The sequence below is a fragment of the Monomorium pharaonis genome, chromosome 5, assembly GCF_013373865.1.
Source record: "Monomorium pharaonis isolate MP-MQ-018 chromosome 5, ASM1337386v2, whole genome shotgun sequence".
Classification (NCBI taxonomy): Eukaryota; Metazoa; Arthropoda; class Insecta; order Hymenoptera; family Formicidae; genus Monomorium; species Monomorium pharaonis.
The window spans coordinates 23,906,007-23,924,265 of NC_050471.1; the positions used below are offsets into that span (position 1 = coordinate 23,906,007).

The window sequence follows — 18,259 nt, forward strand, 5'->3', positions numbered from 1 at the left end:
TGTGCGATTATTCCAAAGATTAGTAGCGCAACTTTAAATTTTCTTATCATGATATTTAAGAATTTAATTAATTTCTCTTTTCTTTGCATCAATTATATGCAATAAAAATGATTTTTTTTAATTTCTAAATTACCTCGATTATATATATTTGATGCACAGAAAAGAGAACTTAATTAAATTTTTTAATATCTTGATAAGAAAATTGAAAGTTGCGTTCCTGAAATACTATATAATTAAAAAATTATTTTAGGATAATGAAAGAAAAGAAAATAAAAATGTTTTTTCCAAAACTGTTATTACGACTTCGATAATTAAATTTTTACTTGGGCACATAATTAACTTTCGTCTCAACCGAACAAAATTGCAGATAATTTCGATATCGATCTCGAAGTATTAAAAATCATTGACTCGTGGGCGCAACTGCATTTTCTATCGGCTTTGCGGCGTGAAATACGTACACGCATATAAAGTCTCGGGTGTACGCGTCATCCGGCAGAATGGAATGCACGGCATTGGTAGACATTACAGGGATGCCAGTCCCGGCAGCATGTAAACGAATTTTCGCATCACGTGCAATTCTACGGGTATATTCCCGTCATCTCCCCTTGGAGCTTTGAGCCAGCGCCGAGCCATACCCGCATCCCTTCTCTTCATCTCATCTTTTCTTCGCATTTCTTGTGCCACCGTCTCACCTCTACTATCCACTCGCAAATTTCTTTCTTTTTGTTTTCCTTTCTTTTGCTTTCTAATTAAATTACATGAAAAATAATACGATGTATAACTATTGTCGAAGTATGTTTCTGCAATATTAGATATTTTACTCTTATTACGAATAAATACGAGTAATGTAATAAGAAATTTAGAAAATATTAAAAAAATACGTTTTTGATATTTATAAATTTGCACAAATAATTAAAAAATTTTTGCATAAAAATTCTTATTTATAAAATAAATATCTATAGAAGACAAATAATCATGAATTTATAGCATGAATTAAAGCTTTTTAAGCTTTGATGTAAAAAATGTCTGCATTATAAAATTTAAATTCTAAATATCTTAAATTAAAGATGTTCACAAACTTTTAATTAAGAAACTTATTTTTTTTATATAAAAGAAATGTGAATTAAAAACACAATTTTAAGCGTGCTTGTATACGCACGTTTGGATTTGTGTGCGTGCGCGCACACGTTGCTTTATATGAAACATGATTTTATTTGTACCTTTAAAATATTTGTGAAATGTTTTATATTTTTCGCCAAATATTCATGATAACTATTTCCGTTAGTATAAAATTCGAGACGCAATCAAAAATTTAAATGTTAATTGACATTTGATGGATGAGAAAGTAATGGAAATAACTTTTTAACTAATTTCTTTTTAAATGCGATATATCGTTATCACAGTATATTGTAAAAATTTCTGATAATTTTAGGTAACATACCAGACTCCATAATATTTACTGTCAAAATTGAAACGCAATAAAGAGATAGAGGGGAAGGAAGGAAAGCGAGAAGAGCTCGCGCAGTGAAGTAAGTGTATTTTGATCTGACGTCTTGGAATCTAATTTGATCTCGCATCTCTAAAGATACTCTCTGAATAAAAATTCTGTGGTGTGTCCCAGCAGAGGCGCTTTAGATTTTGAACGGTAATGGCAATGCGTCGCGCATAGTAATATATGTGCATGTACCGATACATATATGTATCGTCCTCGATCGACGATCTTCATCTTTGATCTCCCACTGCAATATTGTTTTATTCCCACTCGCGACCTCTCAAACGGAGACTCTCTAGTTAAATTGAAGTCTCGATTACTTATACTTCTTTATTGTGTTATTTCTTTATTTTTTTATTGTGTTATTTTTAGATTTACTATTTGTCAATCTTTCTTGTTAAGTAGACCTGAAACAATTATGCCTCTACATTCACAAAACATTAACATATAATATAACTTGTACCTTTCTAATAAATCTGGACAAAGAAGTTATACCTTATTCTTGGACATATTCTGAGAAATCTCATTTGTATAGATCCTAAAAAGGATGTTATCGAAGAATAAGAAAATATGTTATACTCGTGTGTGATGATGTATTATTATATTGTTATTTTCATAATTAGTATACGCACATAAGGGTAGTGTACAACCTCCTTCTTTAATTTAATCTTTTAATTTAATTTTTAACATAACAGTATACAAAGTATGTGAAAATTATTTTGTCGAAAAAAAAAGGTTTTACAATTATGATTTAAAAATTAATAATTAAAAATATTAATTTATATTTTTTTATTATGTGTATTTTATTTATAAATTTGGAATTTGTTATTTTTTGCATCTTACGAAAGATTAAAGTTAAAAGAAAATTAAAAAATTTTGAAAAATGTTTTTTATGTAAAATGATGAACATTATAGAACGTTTTTCTTTATTGTCTACTGTAAAGTATTTAATTTTGAAATTAAAAATGTCTTTGTAAAAATGAGTTTTTACTTAAGAGGTTTGCTATTATTGCGAACGATTGTTATACTAATTTTTAATATCATTTTAAAGCTTAGAAAGCATCTACTTTCAAATTTCATACATAATTGATGCATTTAACAACTTTTTTATAATTAAATTGTGATAAACTTTTTTAAAATTTATTAAATTATATTTATCGAACCTTGTATGAAAATTAGGACATTGAAATTTAACAATTGTAAACATTTACTCTTCTAATAAATTGTTGCAGTTGCGAAAATCTTTCTGTTTTCTCGAACGCGAATACATTATAATCGAATTTCGTTACAAGTCTAATAGTTGGATTTTGCGCGATTTGTCGATCATTCTGTATCGCCCTTCGCGTTCGGGGGATGAATACGAATGGCAAGTCAACGGGACGTACCTGTTAGTAAGCAGAAGCGCAATATGGAATATCGAATGCACTGGCTCGGCTGTCTCGGCCAGACATAGTACGGCCACCGGATGCATCAAATACACCAAATGCAGCGTGATAACGTCACTCACAGGACGCGGGATCGGTAATTCGGCAACGATGTGAAAGGGATGACACGGATGGGGGAAAAGGGTGAGTGGCTCCCCCATCCCGCGGTTGCCCAATCCGTCGCGAGTAATTTTCGAAATTGGCCTTCTAGGACGCGACCAGGTTGATTCGACGCTCAATGATCACTCGTAAAAATCGACAGAGGGATGGAGGAAGGTAGGGGAGGAAGAAAGAGAGAAAGAGAGAGAGAGAGAGAGAGAGAGAGAGAAAGAGAGGATTGCGCGTTCGGGGATGAATAATCGTTTCGCCGGTGGATGAAATGCCGCGCTTCTACAGAAGACTCGACGTGCACCGAGAAATAATACCCGCCCATTTTGGCGACAGGCACATTGCATGCAGCTCGTACGGCGGACAAGTTTTTACAGAAACTCCCAGCGCCATCAGAAAATATCATCCGGGAGTATCTTCCGAGCGCCGCAAACTCCAGGGACCGATGTTTGAATTTCTACGGAACTCCGCGGCTATTCTTCGAAAACTTCAAATTCATAGACCCAGAGAGTTTATAGAATTTGTTACATCTCTCGGATACGTCTGACGGGCGTCTGTTCTCCGCAGAGATACTCTGCGACCTGGTGGTCGGCATGGAGGACTGATAGCCTTGTATGTACTGTATCTCCGAATGTTTGACATGGTTTTTGCGCTAGGGCCACTTATCCGCACTCCATCATTCACGACCGCACGTCTGTTCGGCGACGCGCCGGTGTACACATACTTATACGGGGTTACGTCGGGGGATGATTATCGTAAGTGTTCGGATGTTGACATTACGAATGGTCGATACTTATCCTGTTCTCGGCTTTTGTCGGGTCGTGGGGTTTGTTTACGGCGAGGGTTTCGTGCCGGAAAGCTCGCCGTAGGGCTTACCGGAAGTCGAGCTTCAAGAACAACAGGGACGCTACGCCTCGCTTTTTCCGACCTCGACTGATCCTGTGCGTACACCGAGAATTCTTTTCGCTTCAAATTTCAAGATGATAGTCGTAATTTCAGATTGTTTAACATTTTGCAGATAGATAAAATAATAGATAAATAAATCTTATGCATCACGAAAGTAATACATAATGTGGTATTTTTAAAAGAGTTAAAATAATTTGTATCTGTTACTTGAAAAACAGTGTAAATAAAAAAAGATTTTGCTTTTGGAGAATTAAAAAAATTATTTTTTATTTTACAATTGTAGTGCTCAAATATAAATAAAAATATGAAAAAATATGTCATTATTTCATACATTAAATGTATCACTTTTTAAAACTTTATTTTTGATAAAAACTAATTTTGATTTATGTTGTTTCTTAGTAAAATAAGTGTTTTAATTATATAAATAAAAAAGAATAATTTTATTCAAATATCTAAAATTTTAATTAGATTTTAGCAGATTTGAAAATAATTTTATTGCATCTAAAAAATTATGTAACTAAAATAATTATGTGAATTATAATCAAATATGATGAACGATGATCCAAAAAGTTTTGACATTCTAATAATCTATTTGTGCATTCTGTAATTATTCTTATTATTTAACAAAATTATTTTTAGATTTGTATTTACACCCACACACAACTAAATTTTTAATAGGGATACTTTAGAAAAATTATTCTTTCTTTTTACAAAATAAGATTTTTTGGAAATGTAAGACTTTTCTAAATAACAGTTTGTATAAAAAAAAATTATTATTTGAAAATTTAAAACAATTTAATTTAAAACAAACACGAATTTAAAACAAACTCGTAACATTGAATTTCAATATGCTAAAGTAATTTATTGTTGAATATATTTTTACAGAATATAATGTAAAAAAAACACAATTACTTACTTATGACATTTTTCATGTAAATGACTGTAACCTGAAATATCTGTAAACCTGATATACAAAAAAAAACTTAACTAATGTGATTATTAAAATTGCATGTCTATCTTTCCTAAATATCAATTTCAATAAAAATTGATTTATATTGTTTCTAAAATTATTGGTTTATTTAATTTTTACAAACTAAATCTTACATTTATATTTTATATAAGTAATGTAATTACGTGTAATTATATAATATTTGAATAGCGCAAATAAAGTTAATATTAATACGTACATAATTTACTGCATTCTATAATTAATAATTTTTGAGGCATTAAAGATGTTAATTAAATCGTTCTATTTCAAGCTTTAGAATCTTTACAAAAGTTACAACAATAGCCAAGCGGATTTCGTATTGACTGCTTCACTGTTGAGATCAGGGTTCCTTTGTTCCTACTTTTTAGCTTCCCTACGAAGGAGACATCCCAAAGGAAGAGGCGCCGAACAACGCTGCCATCCGGGGAGCTCCTTTATTGACGGTGATAAACATTTTTATGAATCCCACGCGAATTACTACTTTTTATAACTCTCGATCTGTCGAGCGTCTTCCTCCAATCCCTAGCGAGATTTCCGCTCTCAATGTCGTCTTAGAAAGTTTCTCTCCCTTTAAGGAATTTCAACATTTCACGAAAGCTTGATGCAGCCTTGATTGCGAGAGAGAGCTCTGACTTTAGAGATTTGAAAATGTAAGAACTTCACGATTTAAGTATTTATCTACCTATCCTAAAGTCTAAAATTACCTAAAGGCAAGATTTACGAATCTGATGATCACTGAATACATTAATATCACAATTTTTATTTTTTCGGAGCCTTGGGCTCACATTGGGATTCTTAAAAACTTGGTACTTTTAAATCTTCTGACAAACGTGAAGTAATCGCGGCTTAAATCTTTTTTGAACTCTTCCAGCGAAAGTGAGTTCCTTACGAAATGGCAATGTTATTATTACAAGGTAAAAGCTCGGTCGATCTCGCGATATACCATATGCGAGTTTTCGAGATCGTGGATTTTGCAAAATAATAATTGAGAAAAACTGCATTTTATTTATATCAGCCGTCGCAACAGCGACAGTGTTGCTGCCGTAAAACGGACGAATTTCATTTAATTCAACTTCATGACATGTAAAGCCTCGGTTTCCGGGATCCTTTAGATCCGAGTAGGATTATACCATGCCGCTCTCGTAGTCCAGGCTCCGGCGTGCACCGAGCGCGCGTCCCATATAATTGCGCTATAATAGCCATCGCAGATGTCGACTCGTTAAATTGTTAATACGTCAGGGGACGGCCGGAAATTCCCCCGAAGTTAATTCTGCAGTCTTCTGGTTCTACAAGAGGAGAAGTTTGAAGAAGTTTCGCTTGATCATTTGCTCATCAGAAATTAATAACGTCCACGAGACACGCTATCATCTTCTCTTGATCGACGGATTATTGATAATAATCCTGTCTTTTATCTCCGCAATAGCAAAATCTAAAATTTTTCGTCAAATCCACAGTTAAAAATTACATTATGTTTTATAAATATTTTAACATTTATACTTTAAATAAACGGTATACACATTGTATATATATAAATGTTATATTTAGAGTATTCTACTTTTAATACATTCTACAGTTTATTAATTTTATTTATTATTTTTTTATCGTTGTAATAGAATTTTTTAAAAATATAAGCAAAAGTCTTATTTTTTAAATGAGTACAGAGAAAATTGTTTTCTGTTTTAAGTAAAAAATTTTCTCGAATAGTTTTCAACAAGCAGCACTTAATTAATTCACAGAAATTTCTTTTTATTACTAGTAAACATTTTTGATAACTTAAAATTTATTTTTCTTGAAATAAAAATTATATTTTTAGGATAACTAAAAAATAAATGATATCTTCAATTTATAAAACTTTGTAAATAAGTGAAAAGGTCATTCTTTTATATCTTATTATTTTTTTTCTTTATTCTTATTATTAATATGTTATAAAGTTGAATGTCAAATGTTATAGAATAAATACTATAAAGAGACAGTAAATGTAAAATTATATTTTAAATAATTGTAAAAGCATACCAATATAATGTGTTAACAGAATATTACACATTGACATGTGAATTACATGTAAAGTATCATAAAATGTAATCTTAAATGCAGAAAAAAGAAAGGAATTTTTTGAAAGATAAAAGTATTATGATTTTTCTTGTCTCTTTTTAATTCTCATGTTATAAATTTTGGTTTTATTTTTATTACTTTGTATTTGACACAATGTTTTTTTAAAACATATGGTACCATATGTTTTGCGTCGGAATAATAATCAGTGCATGTAAATTCAACATACGCGTTAAAAATAATAAAATAAGAAATTGTTTTAAATTTGCTTCCTTGATATTGAACAGCACATTCATTTTTTTTTTTAATCAAAAAGTTCTCCGTAAATTGTCGGACTACCTCCTTCAGTTAATCCCGATTCTTCATAATGTGAAATTATGTCATTGTTTGTGTAGTAAGTTTCTAGAAATTTCAGAATTTCTGAATCAGACGAGTCATAAGGATGACAGTAGACAGGGTTCAACGACCTGAGATCCTAGGATAGACAATGTGTAAGGAAGATCTGGGAAAGGAGAACGTAGACAGTCTTGTCTTGTCACTCAGCCGTATCTTCGAGTCTGAGAGGAGAATGTAGGGGATAAGGAGAGGCGAAAGTTTGTGAGAATACCGTGACGTGTAATAGTGTGTTACGTCTCAAACGTTCTTACGTATAAATTAGCGAGGCAACCGCGATGGGCTCGTCGATATGTACATCTGTGATATCTGTCATTGCATGCATATGTACATACCAATGCGGAGTAATTAAATGAGCGATGTGTACAAGTACGGGCGTTAAATTAAATTAATTATATGATAAATATGACTTTTCTCTCTGTTTCCACCGGAATTATTTAATGCATATTGAAAATCCACGATGGGATGCCAATTATAAAAGAGATATGCGTACGTGTGTGGTGCCGAGCCGAAATTTGCGCTTGATATAAAGTGAGCTAACGGAAATGTTGTTTGATATCGGAACATTAAGTATTTGTGTACGCATTTTAATCATTTCAAGTCGACTAAATCAATTTAGGAGAGCATGGACAATAAAATGTTGTTTTCATTATTTATTTTACTGGAAATTATTTTAGTCCCATTTTAATATAAGGAATTATTTAAATTCTATTAAAAAAGTCACAATTTCTGTTAACTAGAAGAATCTACTATAAAAAGTTGTAACGCGGGATGTAACGGAGAAAAAATGCACGCTGAACGTTTTTCTTGAACGAAACTGGAGACCCTCTCGCGAGTGTGCGTATCATATTAAATGTCAATAATCGACGGCGATAGAATAAATCAAAGTAAACGCGGGGGATTTTCCGGGGATTGACTTGGAATGTCTATATCGAAATTCAAATGTAAACGACACTTCGACATTGCGCGTGCGATTTTGCGAGCGGAATTTTGTCGCGCCGCCATTAATAATAATAAACGTCGTGACATCGATAATAACGGCGTTCTATAACGGCACTCGTTGACTTCGCGGAGCCAAACGCAAAGACAGGGAGGGACGGATACTCCCCGGGGTACATACGTCTTCGCTTACGTTCAACGCGTTATTTTATTACACCGCCCTGAATTTGATCCGGAGTCGCGCTTTCCGTTTACTCTGAAATTTTCCTCTCTTACGACAATCCACGTGACGCGCTGCTGCGATACTTTCTTTTTATTACTTTTTAAAATTAGTTCTCTGTAAAATCGACATGTGCGTGTGTGTGTTAACTCTTATATGTAAACTCTTATATGTATGATCTTGTATTTTTTAATAGTTACTTTCAAGTAATTTTTAGATGTAAGAAACACATGAGAAATACATGTTAGAACGTTAATTTTTTAAGTTCAATGCATATAAAATAATCTAATTATATAAATAATTAAAATATTTTATATGTACATAAAACATTAATGTGTAAAGATACAAAGAATTTTTTTATTATTCCAAAAATAATGAAAACTTATAAAGCATCCAAACAATATCCGGATAATAAAAAACATTTATCTTTAATATCCAAAATACTTATTCCATAAATCCTTTTATGTTTTTAATTCAGATTAATTAAAAAATATAGTTTATATTAATTACATAAAAAAAAAATTTTGTAAGATATGTATTATTCATAGTATTCATAAATTTTTATATATAAAATATGAAAAAAGGCATATAAATAATATTTCATAAAATTATTAAAGTACAAAAAGACAAATATTATATCTTTAAACATATAATATTTCTTAAAAATTTTAAAGATTAAAACAAACTTAGTACAATAAATTTTTTAAACTGTAATTTGTATCGTATTTACAATAACCACGTTATATAAATATCTTATAGTATACTCTAAGATTAACATTAATTCAAGATAAAATTAATTAAATTTTAATATTATAAAAACTCAGATTTAAGATTAACATGTTTCCTTATAATGTCTATGTCCAGATATAGGGATATATTCAGTCATTAAGAGATTCATCTTATGATAAAAATATTTTAAAAGAGTTTTCATAACATAAAGTTAGACAGACTCACAATCAGCGATATACTCGATGTTATTAATTTTTTGCTCTATATTATAGACACACACACACACACACACACACACACTATTTATTGCATTTAAAGTGCAAAATTTTTTTTATTTTAGGCACTGTAAGCAAATTTATTGATTGATGCATAAGATATGAAGCTGATCTAATTAAATATTAATAATTTATTTTAAATTATTTTTTTATTGGTTTAATTTTTTACATACATTTAAATAAAATAAAAATAAATTAATGAATTATGCGTAATAATAATAATAATAATAATAATAATAATAATAATACATTTAAAATAGAAAAGTTTTTAAAAATAATTTTTTTTCTAATTTTTCTTTAGAAATTTAAATAGCTATAGAAGTTCTTATTTGTGCAATACATAAATGTTAATATTTTAGATTGTAGGAACTTTACATTTACTTTCTTTTACATCTATCCATAATAATTTTAGATTAAAACAATCCACATTGCAAAAGTAATCCATTCAATGGTTATCATATTTCATCCACTAATTTAAATTTTATAATTTTGTTCTCAGATTTTTAATTAGCAGTTTAAAGATTTTTTTAGTAATAAGTTTTATATGAATTAGAAGAATAAATAAAAAAAATTAATTAAATTTTAACCAAAAAATATTGTAATAACAAACATTATTACAAAATTTCTTGTGTCAGTCGTGAAAGATTTGACATATTTTTAGTTTCTTTTTTTTTCCTAAGAAATCAGTAATCGTGAAATTAATATCGAAATGTTGTTTCGTCTTTATATTATAATAAGAAATCTATTATTCCAGGTTGCTTTAGGAGGATTTGTAAAGTTCGAAAACAGAATTGAATAATCTCGAACGCTACTCCTCACGGAATCTACGCAAGATCATCGTAAAAAGTCGCGACGATACAGACACGCGGCGGCGAGACACACACCCTCTTGGCTCAGTCACACTCACCCTCCCGGCGCCGCTTCCGCCCTCTTCCGCTGCCGTCGCGACGCTCCACCACCCCTCGCGTTTCTCGGTGGAGGCGCACGTTTACAAAGGGCCAGTACGCCTCTGGCCGTCGTGCGGATCGAATGTGCCGGCCCTCTTCTCGCGTCTCTCTACTGAACGTTTTCAACGATCGAATTACGACGATTAGCGAATAATTTCGCGTGCGCATCTCCCATGGTTGCTCCTGGATCAGGAGGGACTTTCCGCGCGGCATCCTCGGGTCCACACATGTGCGGACGTGCGCGTGTGCTGTTCATAATGAGGCGGCACGACGTGATCGACAACAATCGAATGCGATTCTGTTTCTGATCCGTAACGCCACCAGTGAACACCGGATTTTCGATAACGAACGGGGATAACGAACAAACGTGGACTGTTAATGTTGTTAAGATCGAGTTGAGCAACGAGAGGAGCTCTATATACTACTATATGTTTTTGAAGGTGGGTTCGAGTTCCCGTACTGTTTTTCTTCTTTCTCGCACAGTTTTCCTCGGTTCATCTAAAATCGAAATTTTCGTTACACTTTATTATCGAGAATAATACGGTTGACGAACGTGGTTTATTAACGTCGTTTACGTTAAGGAATGACAATTTATCTGAGCTGGTATTTCCCTCCGCGCGAAATCTCTGAAGATGGGTGCGAATTCCTTCCTCCGCTGTGGGACTGTGTTCCTAATCCTTGGATTCTTCGTCAACCTCAGTGCCTGCTCGCGACGATATTTTAGTAATTCCGTGCTACAGTAACTTGCGGAATTCACAGTAAGTCTGAGGGACAAAGAATAATCCGATTGTTAATACGAGTCATTAGTATTGCGGCGTTAAGGGATGAGGATACGGGAGACATTCTCAAAGGATGCTCCGGGAAGTTTCGCGAACGGGTTTTGCGTTGCTGGATCTAGATGATATTCATATTTCTTATTTGTGCTTTTGAATTCTTGGCGCTTTAGGCATTTGTATTGGTCTCTTTTAAATATTGGCTGATCGTCTGACCTTACGTTGAGTCGTTTCCCTCGGTTTCTCTCAAATATTTACCAACTTCTTGCAGTTTTCGGCAGTATATCCTTGGATTTGTTTACGACTCTTTTTCCAAAGAGTCTTAATCTGCACGATCGTACTTTACTCTTCCAAATTCTTTTCCTGAGATCTACGATCTCAGATACGTCGCTTTTTTAAGCCTTGAGACCAAAAGTTTGACTACTTTAAATAAAAAAGTAATAATATACGCTAACAAAACACATTTTACGTTTCTATAAGTTTCTAATATAGAAATTTTTAATATTTACCCTTTAAATTCTCTGAAAATATCATACCTTAATGCGTTATAAATGATTATATCAACATGTAGTTAATCCTGACATTCTTGTAATAGTTTCCGTTGCTAAATTTTGACACGAAACATGTAAAGCGGTCCAATTTAAATTATTTGAATTTTTAGATTTATCTACACTGAGAAAAAAGTATTTGGTATAATTTATAATAATTAAAATGATTATGTTTATGATTCTATTTTTATAATTATTACTGCCGTAATATTGATAATGATAATTTACAATGTGTTACTCTGATAAAGGAATTTTTGCAATTATCATAATTTAAGTATAGTTGGCATCGAAAATGACTATAATTTACAATTATAATATCATTGTAATAATTATCTTTTTGCAATTACCTTTTTGCCAGTGTGACACATTTAACATTTAATTATAATCGCAAATTAAATACTTTTCTTTCAGAATATTCCTAGTTCTCAAATACTCTACGTTATTCACGCGTTTAGCTTTCAGGTTAACGCTTAACATTTCAATCATTTCATTCTTGTAGCTTTTTTAGTCTCCTAGTTTTGGCAGTTCTATTTTATATTGTTTTTAATATTACTATTCTTCTTACAACACTGAGATAGAAAATGTATGATTATTTACTATGATTGCATAGTAAAATAATTATAATCAGGGATAGCATTTTTATAATAATTATCACTATAATAATAATAATAACAACCATGTTTTTATAGTAGATGTTTATAGTGATTGTTTTAAGGTTACAACTTACTACTATTAAAATCTCTATTTTAGTTATGGCATCTATATCATAAATTATATAGACTAATACGAGTACTTTAATATAGTTTAAACAAACTATAATTTATATTGTTAAATAACTGTAAAATAACTATGAAAATATAATTGGATCCACAAATGACTATAAATCATGTGATGTTATGTTTACTGCTATTTTTGTCTTTCGGTGATATATTCGCGTCACCAGACGCTTAGATACCCTTAGACTCGGATTTTCTCGTATAATCTTGGAGGTCGAAACACACACCCTCTGGTCCGCACCGCTTTCACCGAGCGGAGGACCCTTCGCTGGTTCCTCCGTCCAGGATTTGGGATGAGCGGTCGCTCGTGACAGTAGAAAAATATGGTGGCATAACTTTTTTTCGCACGAAGGATCGCAGGAGGAACGGTCGGTTCTGACAGTGACACGTCGGTAATGACTTCAAAGAGGCGTACAGGGTGGTCTCGGAATTACGGATGTAACGCCGCGCGTTTTCAATTCACTCCTAACGTTCAGACAAGCTTTAAAAAACATCTCCGTGTTTCTTCAATGGCGCAATTATTACGCGGCAAGGGGGAAGCAAATCGCGCGTCTCGCGTTACGCGCACATTAAACGCGCGGTTCGCGTTAAACACCATCCGCTTCGCATTGTGTGCCGCGCGCAAATATATTTCGTTATAAAGAATTCGTCGGTGAGAGCACACCGACGACGAAATTACACGCGGGCAACGTATCCTCCGCGCAACCGGTTTAAAAACCCGCCGCGCGTGCCTCTCGAAAAACATTAAAACATTCGTCCACCGCGAAATCGTTCTAATGCAAGGTAAATATTTTCCCGCGCGACGGGAATTGTTTTGCGCGGAGCAAATATTTTTCCGCTCCACGCAATCGTTTTAAATTGCATTCCTCTCCCTCCCACTTTCTCTCTCTCTCTCTCGCTCTTTGTTCTATTCCCTTTGCCTGTCTCTTGTACATTCTATTCTTCTCTCTTTCTCTACGAGATATTTTTCGATCGAGGATCCGAAATTTTTACGTCGCAGTGGCATCTCCCGGTGGACTGGGCGATGTTACCGGGTTTTAATTGAAAAAACGTGTAATTTGTAATTTCCCATGAGTCTGCCGTAGAGAGGCGCGCGGAGGTGACGATCCCCCCGCCGAAATTACTTGGTCGGAGATCCGCGCGTCCTGCCGGACGAGATTTTAACGAACGCCGTCGCCGCCGCTTGTCCGTCGCCCGTTTGATTAGTGCCCGCGTACGCGGAAATCGCTCGTCATAGGCGACGCGGAAACCGGAAAAAAAAATCGTCGCGCGCCGGCGCGCTCGGCGGCGCCTCGCCTCGGCGCGGCGCGCGATTTTACGGTGACTCGTTTCCGAGCTCGTAACCGAGCCGCGCGCCTGGATCGAGCTTAATTAGCACGGCTGCGTGCCCCGCTGCCGTTCATTAATGATAGCTATGCAAGGGTGTGGCGCACGATTGCGTCGGATTCTAGAGCCGTGCTGTTTGTTTACATGTAGGGATATCGATGCATGACGCGCCGAGAGAGAGAGAGAGAGAGAGAGAGAGAAAGAGCTTTAATCCTTTAAGGAGATGAGAGCTTTGTAATAATGTTACTTATGGAAGATAGGACTTTGTTTTCTAAACGTTTTTCAGGATTGCTGAATTCGATCTGGCCTGAGAATTCTATAAAATTCAAAATTCAATATAGCGGAATTTAGAGAAATAATCTGATCATCATAAAGCTCGATTTTGATGAGATTTCAAATTTGATAAATTTGAATGTTACCTAGAGTGAAAGAGAATATTGATGTGTCACAATCACTAATAGAAAAATGTGTTATATTTGTGATTATAATTGCATAATAAAATAATTATAGTCAGGAATATTATTTTTACAGTAACTGTTACAACAACATTAATTAATAATAACAATACACTTATAGTGATGCCAACTATAAGAAAAATGTACTATAAATTGTACAACTTTAAAATATGTCATATTATTACTAATATTATAGTAATAATTACTATAAAAGTGATATTCCTGACTACAATTATTTTACTATACAATTGTAGTGACAAATACAATACATTTTTCTTCAGTGTAAAAGTTGTCCTTGCAAGATAAAAGTTTCAGACATAAACAAATCGACGATACAAACTTCTCGCGTGTAATTTCAAACGGACGTTCAACGGACGGCTGACAGTTCGAGCCGCGCGGAATCGTTGTGTTTGAGCTGAAGCACCGCGTCCGTCAGCATGATCTGAATACCTCTGAATTCTTTTCGCCGAGAGATGTTCATCCATCGCTTATCCGTCTATTCATCTCATCTCGCCGTCGGTCTCGTGGTCCTGGAAAACTTGCACAGCTCAACGACGAACCGCGCGCGGGAACGTCGTAACTCGCCGCGTTTTACGACAGAGGGATGGAGGCAGAGGAGCGGGAAAATAAAAAGAAGGGAAAAAATAGACGAACGCGGACGCATGCTCGCGCGTATGCGACCGTTTTGTCCGCCAGTTCCGCAACGCGAGACAGCCATTTTTATCGATGATCGCCGCGCCCCTGATGTTCGATTCGGCCGGATGTTCCGACACCGGAATGTGTCCGCAATAAAACAGAGTCGGGGCGATTGGGGCAGGGGCTGGTCGCTGGAAGTGCCGATGGAATGCGTTTTCAAACCCCGCTGGCGAGAACGGCGCCCAATCGAGCCAATTCATTTCACCGTTTTAACTATTTTTTGGATTCTTGAAAACACGTGCGTATGTAATCGACGATAGCGATGGTTATTGTAAGCACCAACGTGTAACGGATATATTTAATGCGTGTAAGAGATTTTGGTGCGTGCTGAAAGCAAGTCCGATAATAAAGCTGCTAAATGTATTTTGTTTAGCATCCCTTATAAAAATTTAATAACAACAGCACTTTTAATACGTAAAATAATTATTAATTACTGATCAATTTAATACTGCCCAGTATTAAATTTTTACAAAGGATACTCATGCAATTTTTAATAAATATTACCAAGAGTAATAATGGTTTTGTAATAATTATTATTGAAGTGAAATTAAAGCGTTTATAGTTGGTTTTGATTATATTATATTGTTACCCAGTATTATATTATTACACAGTATTGCACAGTAAAACATTTAGTACTTATGTTAAAATCGGCTCCCGTTAAAATTTTTATGTTGAAATTTAATATATTTGCTTATTACTTTAACACATTGCTATTAATTCAAGTGAAGCGTCAAATTATTAGAATATTTAGATAACTGAAAAAGTGTTAAAGTAACACAATGTGCATATTTTTAATTTTACACATTAAATATGTTCCTTATTATCAGTGACTGAATTTATTTGTTACAATTGATAGAAACAAAAATGTTGAGCTTATTCTATAAAGCCCAGAGCTTATTCTACATTAATCGCAAGTCGCAAGTTGCAATTTACAACATCCAATGACTGTCGAGTTTTAACTAAAAACTAGGAGCTCATTGGGTGTCGCAAGTCGCAACTTGCAACTTGCGATTAATGTAGAACGGGCTTAATATAAGAGTGACTGTCATTTCTCGACGTAATCTTATGATATATGTCACATTAACGTTCCAAGTGTTAAAGTAACATGTTATATGTGTTGACACTATTTTCTCATTAAAGTGTTGTATAAAAATTATGTTGAATTATAAAATTTACATTTATTTTTATGTAAAAATATAACATAACATTTACATTGCTATGTAACATATGCTTAATATGTTAAATTAACAGAAAAATTTATATGGACCGTTTGAGACATGCAATATGTATTAAATTTAACACAAATTTTTTAACTGCGTTATATAACATTGTATAACATTTAATTGGAATTACTTTACCAAAACTTTAGTAATAACTGTTATCTAGGTTTAATCATAATTGCCTGACTTACTTTTTTTTAGAGAAAGGAGAAAGTGAAAGTGTTATTCATAATATATATTTTAAAACGATAATTTTATTTAAGCAATTTTAGTGTCTTAAAAATTTGTCACGTTCTTTTATAAGTATAAAAATTAATTATTCTATCAGACCGAAGCCCTGTAAATTAATTCTGCTAAATTAGCTTTGCTAAATTAATTCAGCTTTACTGTAAATTATTTATCGACATGTTTGATCTGTTGAAGAGAATTAAATACAGGTAGCACTAATCAGAGCGTTTGTTGGATCTGTGTTTATGCTAAAAATGAGTGGAGGGGAAAGAGGTGACAAAAGACTTTTAAACTGTCAGAACTTTTCTCTGTGCCTCTTACAATTAGTCGAGAAAGAGAGAAAGAGAAAGAGAAAGAGATGGAAGAGGGGATAGACGTGAAGAAGAAGACGCAGAAATTCCGTTATGGAATTTCTGGACTCTTGACCGGCCAAAGTTCTCAAGAAGGAGTAATTATAAAAGAAAAAAAAAAGAAAAGTACGCTCTGCGGGCTTCTCCTTGTGTCCCCCTTTATAGATATCTATGTAATACAGGAAGTGTTGGAGGCAAGGGAGAGAGGAGGAGACAAGAAGGGGGCGATGAAGAGGGGGGGAAGAAGGTTTCTGTCGGGCGTGAATCGCGGTTGGTTCGAACTTTTAATTACGTGATACTCAGGCCGGGAGGAGAAGGGGGAGGGGTTGAGAAAAGAAGGAGGGGCGGTGAGAGGGGGACAACCGGTGAGAAAAAGACGCGGAACAGACTTAAGCGGCACTTGAAACTCCTTCCTAACAAGACCGGAAATCTGTTGAGGGCCCTCTGGGAAATGCGCGGCGCGGCGCGGCGGAAAAGAGCACGCCGTTTTTCAATTAATTAGTTCGGGGCGAAAGAATGACGCTGTAATTGCAACTGCCATCTACAGCGGCATAAATTGCGCGCGCGCGCGCGTCTATTACGACATCATGTCGATACAGACATATACGTATATACACATTGCGCTGCAAAACGGATTCTTCCGCGTTTTTGTGTTTTTATTCTCTTTTTTTTAGCGGTTCGCCGCTCGTTTCGAACTCGAACTAGGGAGCAATTATTGCTATTATTTCGTTGTTAACAGAATGTGAAAAGGGGGGTGGAGGGTGAGAAGGGGAGAACGATTTTTATCGTCGCGCATAGCCGAGGATGTACTATTGGCGCTGGTTTTAAGCCCCGGCGGCGAAATCAAAGAGAACACTGTTTCAAACATTTTTTCTCAAATACTTCTCATTGACTCTAAACCTAATGCAGGTCTCTATACAGTCACGATAATAAAGATAATCTCTTTTTCTTCTCTGTGCTATTTTTTCGGTATTGTCTGTTAAATATGTAATATATTATATTTTTTTCCACATAAGAATTACGTACGGCAATGTAAGAAGTTTCTTTCCGATGTAAATTGAGATACGAGTAGTAAGGTCTCAGTAATTGTCTATGTCCATCGAAAATGTTATTTTCATGAGTTTTCCTGAAATTCATGCTCACGTTGGTAGAAAAAATGTATTGTACTTTTGACTATAATTGTATAAGAAAATAACTATAGTCAAAAATAGTCTTATTGTAATTATTACTGTAATATTAATAATAATAATAATATGCTATGTTTTAAAGCTGTATAATTATAGTGCAATTTTTTAATATTTGCATCACTATAAATATACGGATATTATTACTAATATTATTGTAACAGTTACTATAAAAATATTTTTGACTATAATTATTTTACTATGCAATTATAGTCGCGAATATTGTATATTTT

The 18,259-nt window shown here is 33.9% G+C and overlaps 1 protein-coding gene across 2 annotated transcripts in view; it reads left to right on the top strand.

Moving 5' to 3' along the window:
• Nucleotides 1-10,498: 10,498 nt before the first annotated feature.
• The window catches only part of LOC105833124, a 171,464-nt gene continuing 163,703 nt past the window's right edge, over nt 10,499-18,259 (top strand). Inside the window, exon 1 of one of the 2 annotated variants that reach the window (XM_028192833.2) lies at nt 10,499-11,228. The gene's annotated coding sequence lies outside the window, so the exon portion shown is untranslated. The remainder of the gene's footprint in view (nt 11,229-18,259) is intronic. The other variant, XM_012674589.3, reaches the window with a different exon arrangement.